Genomic DNA, 7,254 nt, shown 5'->3' with positions numbered 1-7,254 from the left:
ACCCAGAGTCCCTTTTGAGCCACCCCATGAAAGGCCTAATGAACCTGGCCCAACTTCTCAAAGTACCACAGTCTCTCAGTTATGCTACCCTGGAGACCAAGCCTTTGACATATGACATTCTGTGGGCACTCAAGATCATTTCAGTGTTCATTAAGTTTAGGGTCAAAGTGAATTGGGTTTTTTTGTTGTTGTTGTTGTTGTTTTTGTTTTTGTTTTTGTTTTTTTGGTTTTTCGAGACAGGGTTTCTCTGTATTGTTTTGGAGGCTGTCCCGGAACTCTCTCTGTAGACCAGGCTGGCCTCAAACTCACAGAGATCCAACTGCCTCTGCCTCCCACATTCTAGGATTAAAGGCGTGCACCACCAACACCCGGCTCAAAGTGAGATTTTTTTTATTCCAAATTTAATTTTTAAAAAACTTACACTTGGTATTTCAGTGACTTTGGATTTGTATTATTCATAGATTGATGACAGAATAGTATATAAATTCTGTTTGAAATGATAAGAGCTGAAAATATGCATATATTCTTTAAAACATTTGATAAAATGTACATTTTATTACATATTTCAGGTTTATAATTGTAAACTATATAATTTACAGTACTAAACGTTCACATTTCTTGTTATTCCTCAGTTGTATTATGAGGATTGTAATAGTAGCTAAAAAAGAACAAATCAGGCAGGAAAGACAGCTTAGCCCTTAAGAGCACACAGCTCTGGAAGAGGACTTGAGGCCAGTTCCCAGGACTCACCTCAAGTGGTCCACAACCACCTGTAGCCTAAGTTTCCAGGAAACCAATATCTCCTTCTGTATTCCAAAAATGTTTGATATTTCTAAATATTATTTTGGAAAGAAACTATTTTCCACACACACACACACACACACACACACACACACACACGACAGAAAAAAATGATCAGCATAACGGTTTGCATAAAAGTTATTAAGTTATTATTGTTGCCATAAAACTATGAGATAAAAGCTGTTTTATGTTCCTATTTTGGTGTCTTTGCCATCTGAATGAACTTTCTTCCCCCAAGATACCCTTGATACCTATTTGCATTTCAAATAAAATACGTGTCCTTTGCTTTGCTTTCACTGATGCGCCAGCACACAACCCCGGTGACTAATAATCAAAACATTTTCCTAATAAGAGTAGTCTTTATAATAAAGATCTGTGGGAAGGCTATACAAAATGAAGTCACTATGAAATAAAAATAATCCTTCTAGATGATAAGAAGTCTTTAGAAACAAGTTCCATACAAAAAGGAGATCACAAAATGCCATTTGGTTTGCCCTGTGACTCTGTCGAATTGGCAGATGTCTTGAGACAGCGAGGCTCATTAGAAGCACAGATAAGACAAATGCAAGCCAGTGTTTCTGACTGTGACCCTGCATGACTGTCATCGTTCATTATTTACTCACAGTGAGCAGAGGATGGAGAGTGACTGACCTCTCCCTGGGCCTTAGGTGGCAAGAAATGTCAGGAGTGTCATATGACTCTCATTATGTGGCATAAAGAATTACAAATTGCATTAGTTGGGGTTTCCAGAGGAACAGTGCTATCACAACAGATAAAGAGATGCTCCGAAGATAAAGAGTTGGTTCATAAGGTTAAAGAATCTCAGAAACCCATCCGTGGGCCGCCTGCAAGCCAGAGACCCAGGATTCTCCATTTGCCATTAAAGGTCCTGAATCAATGAAAATCCAGGGTCCTCAGCTGGCAGAAGGTGGGTTTTTTAGTTCAGGAAGAATGCAAGCCTTCCTACACTACATTACATTTCTGTTGTGATAAAGCACCAAGGCTTTAAGACAACTTAATGAAGGGAGATTATTTTGGGTTGTTGGTCAAGGAGGATGAGTTCTTCATTTGGGGGTGAGGTCATGACAACAGGAAGCAGAGAGCAAACTGGAAGTAGAACCTCTTCCCGGCGACATCCTGTCATCCAGCAAGGCTGTACTTGTCCATACCTCTCCAAACAGTGCCAGTAACTGGGGACCAAGTCTTCAAATGCCTGAGCCTGTTGGGGAGATTTCTCAATCAAATACCCATACTTCTGTCTCTGCCTTGTCCTCCTCAGACCCAAAACACATCATTAAGTCCCACACACATTGGTAAGGTAACCCTTCCTCAGTCTACTAATTCCTGACTTGATCGCCCCTGAGATATCTTCGCAGACACACTCACAAGAATGATCTGGCAGCTCTCAAAGACTCCTCAGCACAGTCCACCTGAAATTGAGGTTAGCCACCATGAGGACTACGTCCAGTCCCACATTCCAGAGAAGGAAATGCATCAGCGTATAAAATTAGAAAAATAAGGGGGAGGCAGGAAGGAGGGAGAAGGGGAGGGAGGGGGAACTGGGGTTGGTATGTAAAATGAAAACTACACTTTCAAAGAAAAAATTTTTGAAGAAAAAAAGTAATGAAAGTGCTTCTGCTTATTGCAAACCTATTTTAGTGGCCCAAGGACAAGCATTGTGTGAACATCTTCCTTATCTCTCCTAGTCAGTTTAGAAAATCAACGACTCCTCCATGCATCTTGTGCGCATTTAAGAGTGGAACAACTGTTTGAATGCAAAACGTAGCCACAAGCTTATATATGTGGACGTGTTCCAGTGCAAAATATGCCCACAGGTTCCTGCATACGAACACTTGTTCCCAAGACGGTGGCACTGTTCTAGGAGACTGTGCAACCTTTAACAAGTGGAGCCGACACAGAGGAAGTGAGTGTCTGGAGGGCATGCTTTGAAGGCTATAACACAATTTTTGGCCCAACTTCTCTGCTTATCTGCTGCTAAGATGTAACAGCCTACAGTGAACACTTCTGAGGTCATGCCTTCTTGACAGTGACAGACTAAAGGACCATGAAACCAGATGCTTCATACTGTGGAGAGAAAAGTAAATAAATAAGACATAAGATGGATACCAGAAGAGGGGCTGTTGTTGTTGGAAACCTGACCCTGTAATTGGTAAGCATTAAGAACTGGTTTGTGGGGAAATATAGAAAGGTTAGGAGCTGCTAAGCATCAAACAAAAGGCTACAAACAGAAAGCAAGAGGACATTCCAGTGAGATATCAGAAAAGCCAAATGACAAAAGGTATTTTTATTTTAATAACAGTTTTTCATTTATTTTACACACTACTGAAGTTTCTTCATCTTCCTCTTCTCTCAGTCTCCCCCCCTCCACTTCCCATCCCCCCCACTCCCCCACATCGCCTTCCACTCAGACCCAGCACAACAGATTTGAAGGAAATGACAACTTTATTGGGAATTTGACTATAGACTACTCTTGTTATATTTGGAAAGAAAGAAAGAGAGAGAGAAAGGAAGGAAGGAAGGAAGGAAGGAAGGAAGGAAGGAAGAAAGGAAGGAAGGAAGGAAGGAAGGAAGGAAGGAAGGAAGGGAGGGAGGGATGGAGGGAGGGAGGGATAGAGAGAAAGAAAGAAAGAAAGAAAGAAAGAAAGAAAGAAAGAAAGAAAGAAAGGAGACAGACGGGGGGGGAGGGCTGTTTTTCCCTTGTCCTTATATTTTGACTATCTAAATTCAAAGGCAATAGACAGTTAATTTGGTGAATAAAATTTCAAGGTAATATGGCATTCCAAACATGGAATTCTTTCTGTTCACTGCCTTCCACATATACAATAACAGAAAAACAGACAGACACACACGCACACACACGCACACACACAGTGGGGGAGCAAAGCAGATGATGTAAAAATGTACAGTTTGATGTGGGAAGTAACATGAATACATGCTACATGAATACAAGTTGTGGGCAAGACAGATCCAGATAAATTCGCTACAATTGTTAAAATGACAAATGCTAATAAAATAAGCAAAGCACTTTACCCTGGGATAATAGGAAAGGTTCCTTAATGGCAGAACCATAGCCATCAAAGGCTCCAGGGTACAAAATGCAAACTCATTTGAAAATGGAGTCCTGAAAATATAGAAACACAAGCGTCCCCTGTAAATAGCTGCCGAAGGCAATGTTGCTTCTGGAGAAGCCACTAGGTAGTCAAAGGCTACTGCCAATGTCGTTCTTGGAGGCATGCTACATCTCACGTTGAGAACAGAACTTGGCACCATCTACATGGTACTGGCTTTCTAAACATGCATGGTGCAATAGTTACAGAGTCATACAACCTTTTGCCAAAATTCAAAGAAAACAAAATAGCCTGTGAGGTTCTGAGAGGACAAAGTGTGAAGCTGTTCAAGGTAAATACAACAGAGACTTGGGAATTTTCGAGACACCAGATATATCTATTAAGGACAGGCATCAAGTAAAACCAAACCAATATAGAGGCCACGTATGCTACAGCTAAGAGAGTCATGGGGAGCATGAGCTAAGCCTACTAGAGTCCATATCATGCCCCATCATGAGGCTTAGATGCTGGGTATGGATTTGTAGTTTTTGATGTTTTCCCTACTGAGTTTTGGTTTGCTTTAGTCCATTCTTTCTTTGCTGTTGTCCTCTTCCTGCTCTTAAGATGGAGATGCAAATGGGGCACCATACTATAATGGAAGTTTGTAAGTTTCCTTTTCTATTTTATATGATCTTATAGTTAATAGTTGGTTGAGTCACAGGAAATTGTGGACATTGGACTTTTGAGCATTGTTGGGACTGTTGAAACCAGAGTGGAACCTTACAGTGCAAGTGTAAAATGATCTCCATAGACTAATGAATTGGGACATTTGAAACTCTAGGCAGTAGCTCTGTTTTGAGACATTTTGAAACATGTAGAAGTTGGTCCCTAGCTGATGAATTTCTGGAAAGGAGCACTGAAGACTACAGTCCAGACATAACTTCTGTCCTGAGATTGCTGTTTTTGGCTATTGTAGACAGGCAACAAGCTCCTGCCATCATGACCTTCACCATGATGGACTAATATTTCCTGTAATCAAAATCCATAATAAAGCATTGCTGTCTTAAGTTGCATCTGTCAAGTTATTTCATGGTGATGTGTTATGTACAGACTACAAGTAGACACCTAGTACTCACACCCACCTAGGAGTGGAGTTTCCCAAAAAGACTATGTCCAGATTCCTTTGCCAACAAAACCAATGCTTCTGACTTATTCTCATTCCAGTTTTCCTCGGAGAAGTTTCATGGAACATATGGTTTCATATAGGAGGGAATTTTAACCAGTTTTTCTAATTAGCACCATTCTTTTTTTCCCAGAAAGGAAATATAATAGTTCCTTTAATTTTGTAGTTTACAAATTGATAAGCTGTCAAATTACCTTCCTCTTCCTTATAGCTGTATTTAGACAGGTTTAAGCCACATCATGTTCACATTTCTTCACAACTATCTTTGAGAGCAATGCACTATGTATGGGATGCATGAAGTAGCATCCTCTTGCTTTGTCGTTTACAATCTTGGACTAGACACAGCAAAAGCAGAAAATGCCAAGATAAGTGAAAGCACTTAAAACTCAAAGCTAGATAAGTATGTGTGGTGGTGGTGGTGGTGGTGGTGGTGGTGGTGGTGTGTGTGTGTGTGTGTGTGTGTGTGTGTGTGTGTGTGTGTGTTATACTAGGTTTTCTATGAAGTTCTTTAAAATTTCTTTGTCTATCATGAATCTTGCAATATGAGCACTGATATTCTGTAGGTATATATACAGAAAAGAGATTTCTAAAGCATAAATTACTTACGTTTCTAATTTTTAGTGAGACTTTTGTTTTCCATAATGCATGGACCACTTTATATACTCTCCATACATATACAAAGATTGTGTTTCCTCTACTTCCTTTCCAGTGTATTTCAGAAGATTTTATTTTTAGAGCAGTTTTCACATTTACAGCTAGCAGACTTTAAAGGAAGGGACAAAGTTTCCACACATTTGCATACACACAGCCACTCCCCCTTTCCCTTTCTCTATGAAAAAGTTTCACTTGTTATGAGATGAACCTACACTGGTACATCATTATTACCCAAATATCTTAACTTGAGTTATGGTTCACTTTCATTCTTAGCACTTTATCATTTACAAATTTGAACTAATGTATCCACATAACAGTAAATAATGCAGAGAAATTTTAACTGCTTTAAAATCCTCTGTGTGCTACATGTTCATTTATCTCTCCCTTCCTCACTTTTGACAAGCACTAATACTTTAGCTGTCTCTATATATTTTCTTTTTATCACAGCATTGTGCAGAATTTTCTGATTTATTTCACAAACTTAATATGTATTATATTTTCCTCCATGACATTTCATTGATTTTATAATTCACTTTTAATATCATTCCATTGTCTCAAAAATTTATTTATTAACATACTGAAGACACCTAAGCTTTTACAATTATGAAAAAAGCTACAAAACATCTGTGTGCAGTGTTCTGCATACAGAAGCTTCCTGATTTCCAAACAGATTTATTATAGTCAAAACACTGTGGTACTGGAAATGAAAGCAGATATGTCCACCAATGGGAAGAGAGGCAATCCCAGACACAAGTTTAAGTACTTACAGTCAACCAGTCTTTAATAAAGATGCCAAGAACACACACTAGAAAAAGGAAAACCTTGGGGAAAGATTATCATAACACATGCATAAGGATGATATTGAACCTTTATCTCACATAGTGTATTATGATAAACTCAAAATTCACACCATACACAAACTCAAAACTGATTAAGAACTTAAACATAGGATGTGAACTTATAAAACTTTTGAAGAAAATACAGGGCAGGCTTCACAACTTTATTTTAGGCGGTGACATCTTGATTATGCTACCCGAAGCCCAAGCAACCAAATAGAAAAGGGACAGGTACTACCACAGCAAACAAAATAGCTTCTGCACAGGAAAAACAAGAGATGGACATGGTAAAAGATAGCCTCCATATTGGGAAAATATCTGCCAACCACCTATCTGTGAAGAAGTTGATACCCAAGATCAGGCATTCCTTACAACTCAATAAAAAGAAGACAATGTGGTACAAAAACAGCATGCATTTCAATGAAATAAATGTGCACTAATGGCTAACAGGTATGAGGAAAAAAAAACCTTCCATACCAGGAAAGTGTCAATCATTAATATGTTAAATGTAATACAAGTAACTAGCCCCTCAGGCATGAAGTATAGACAGCAACAAGCTGGCTTATTTGTGGAAATGGAGTACCAAGAGTAACATTTTCCCTAGTCATACATGTCCAACCCTGTTAGACTTGAAGGATCATTGCAGCTGTTCTCCATTCATATATACTACATATACTAGGGTCTCTACCTTGGATAGCTTTGGTCCTGCCCT

General features: G+C 39.1%; 1 long non-coding RNA gene across 2 annotated transcripts in view; it reads right to left on the bottom strand.

Annotated features, from left to right (window-relative positions):
- Window positions 1–1,544: 1,544 nt before the first annotated feature.
- The window catches only part of LOC110343502, a 162,463-nt gene continuing 156,753 nt past the window's right edge, over window positions 1,545–7,254 (bottom strand). For both annotated transcript variants that reach the window (XR_002385805.1, XR_002385804.2), the window contains exon 6: window positions 1,545–2,020. This is a non-coding gene — a long non-coding RNA (uncharacterized LOC110343502). The remainder of the gene's footprint in view (window positions 2,021–7,254) is intronic.

This window comes from Mesocricetus auratus, unplaced genomic scaffold (assembly GCF_017639785.1).
Source record: "Mesocricetus auratus isolate SY011 unplaced genomic scaffold, BCM_Maur_2.0 Super-Scaffold_100015, whole genome shotgun sequence".
In the NCBI taxonomy this organism is placed as follows: domain Eukaryota; kingdom Metazoa; phylum Chordata; class Mammalia; order Rodentia; family Cricetidae; genus Mesocricetus; species Mesocricetus auratus.
Note: the sequence above shows the minus strand (reverse complement) of the source record. Positions and strands in the feature narration are given on the sequence as shown.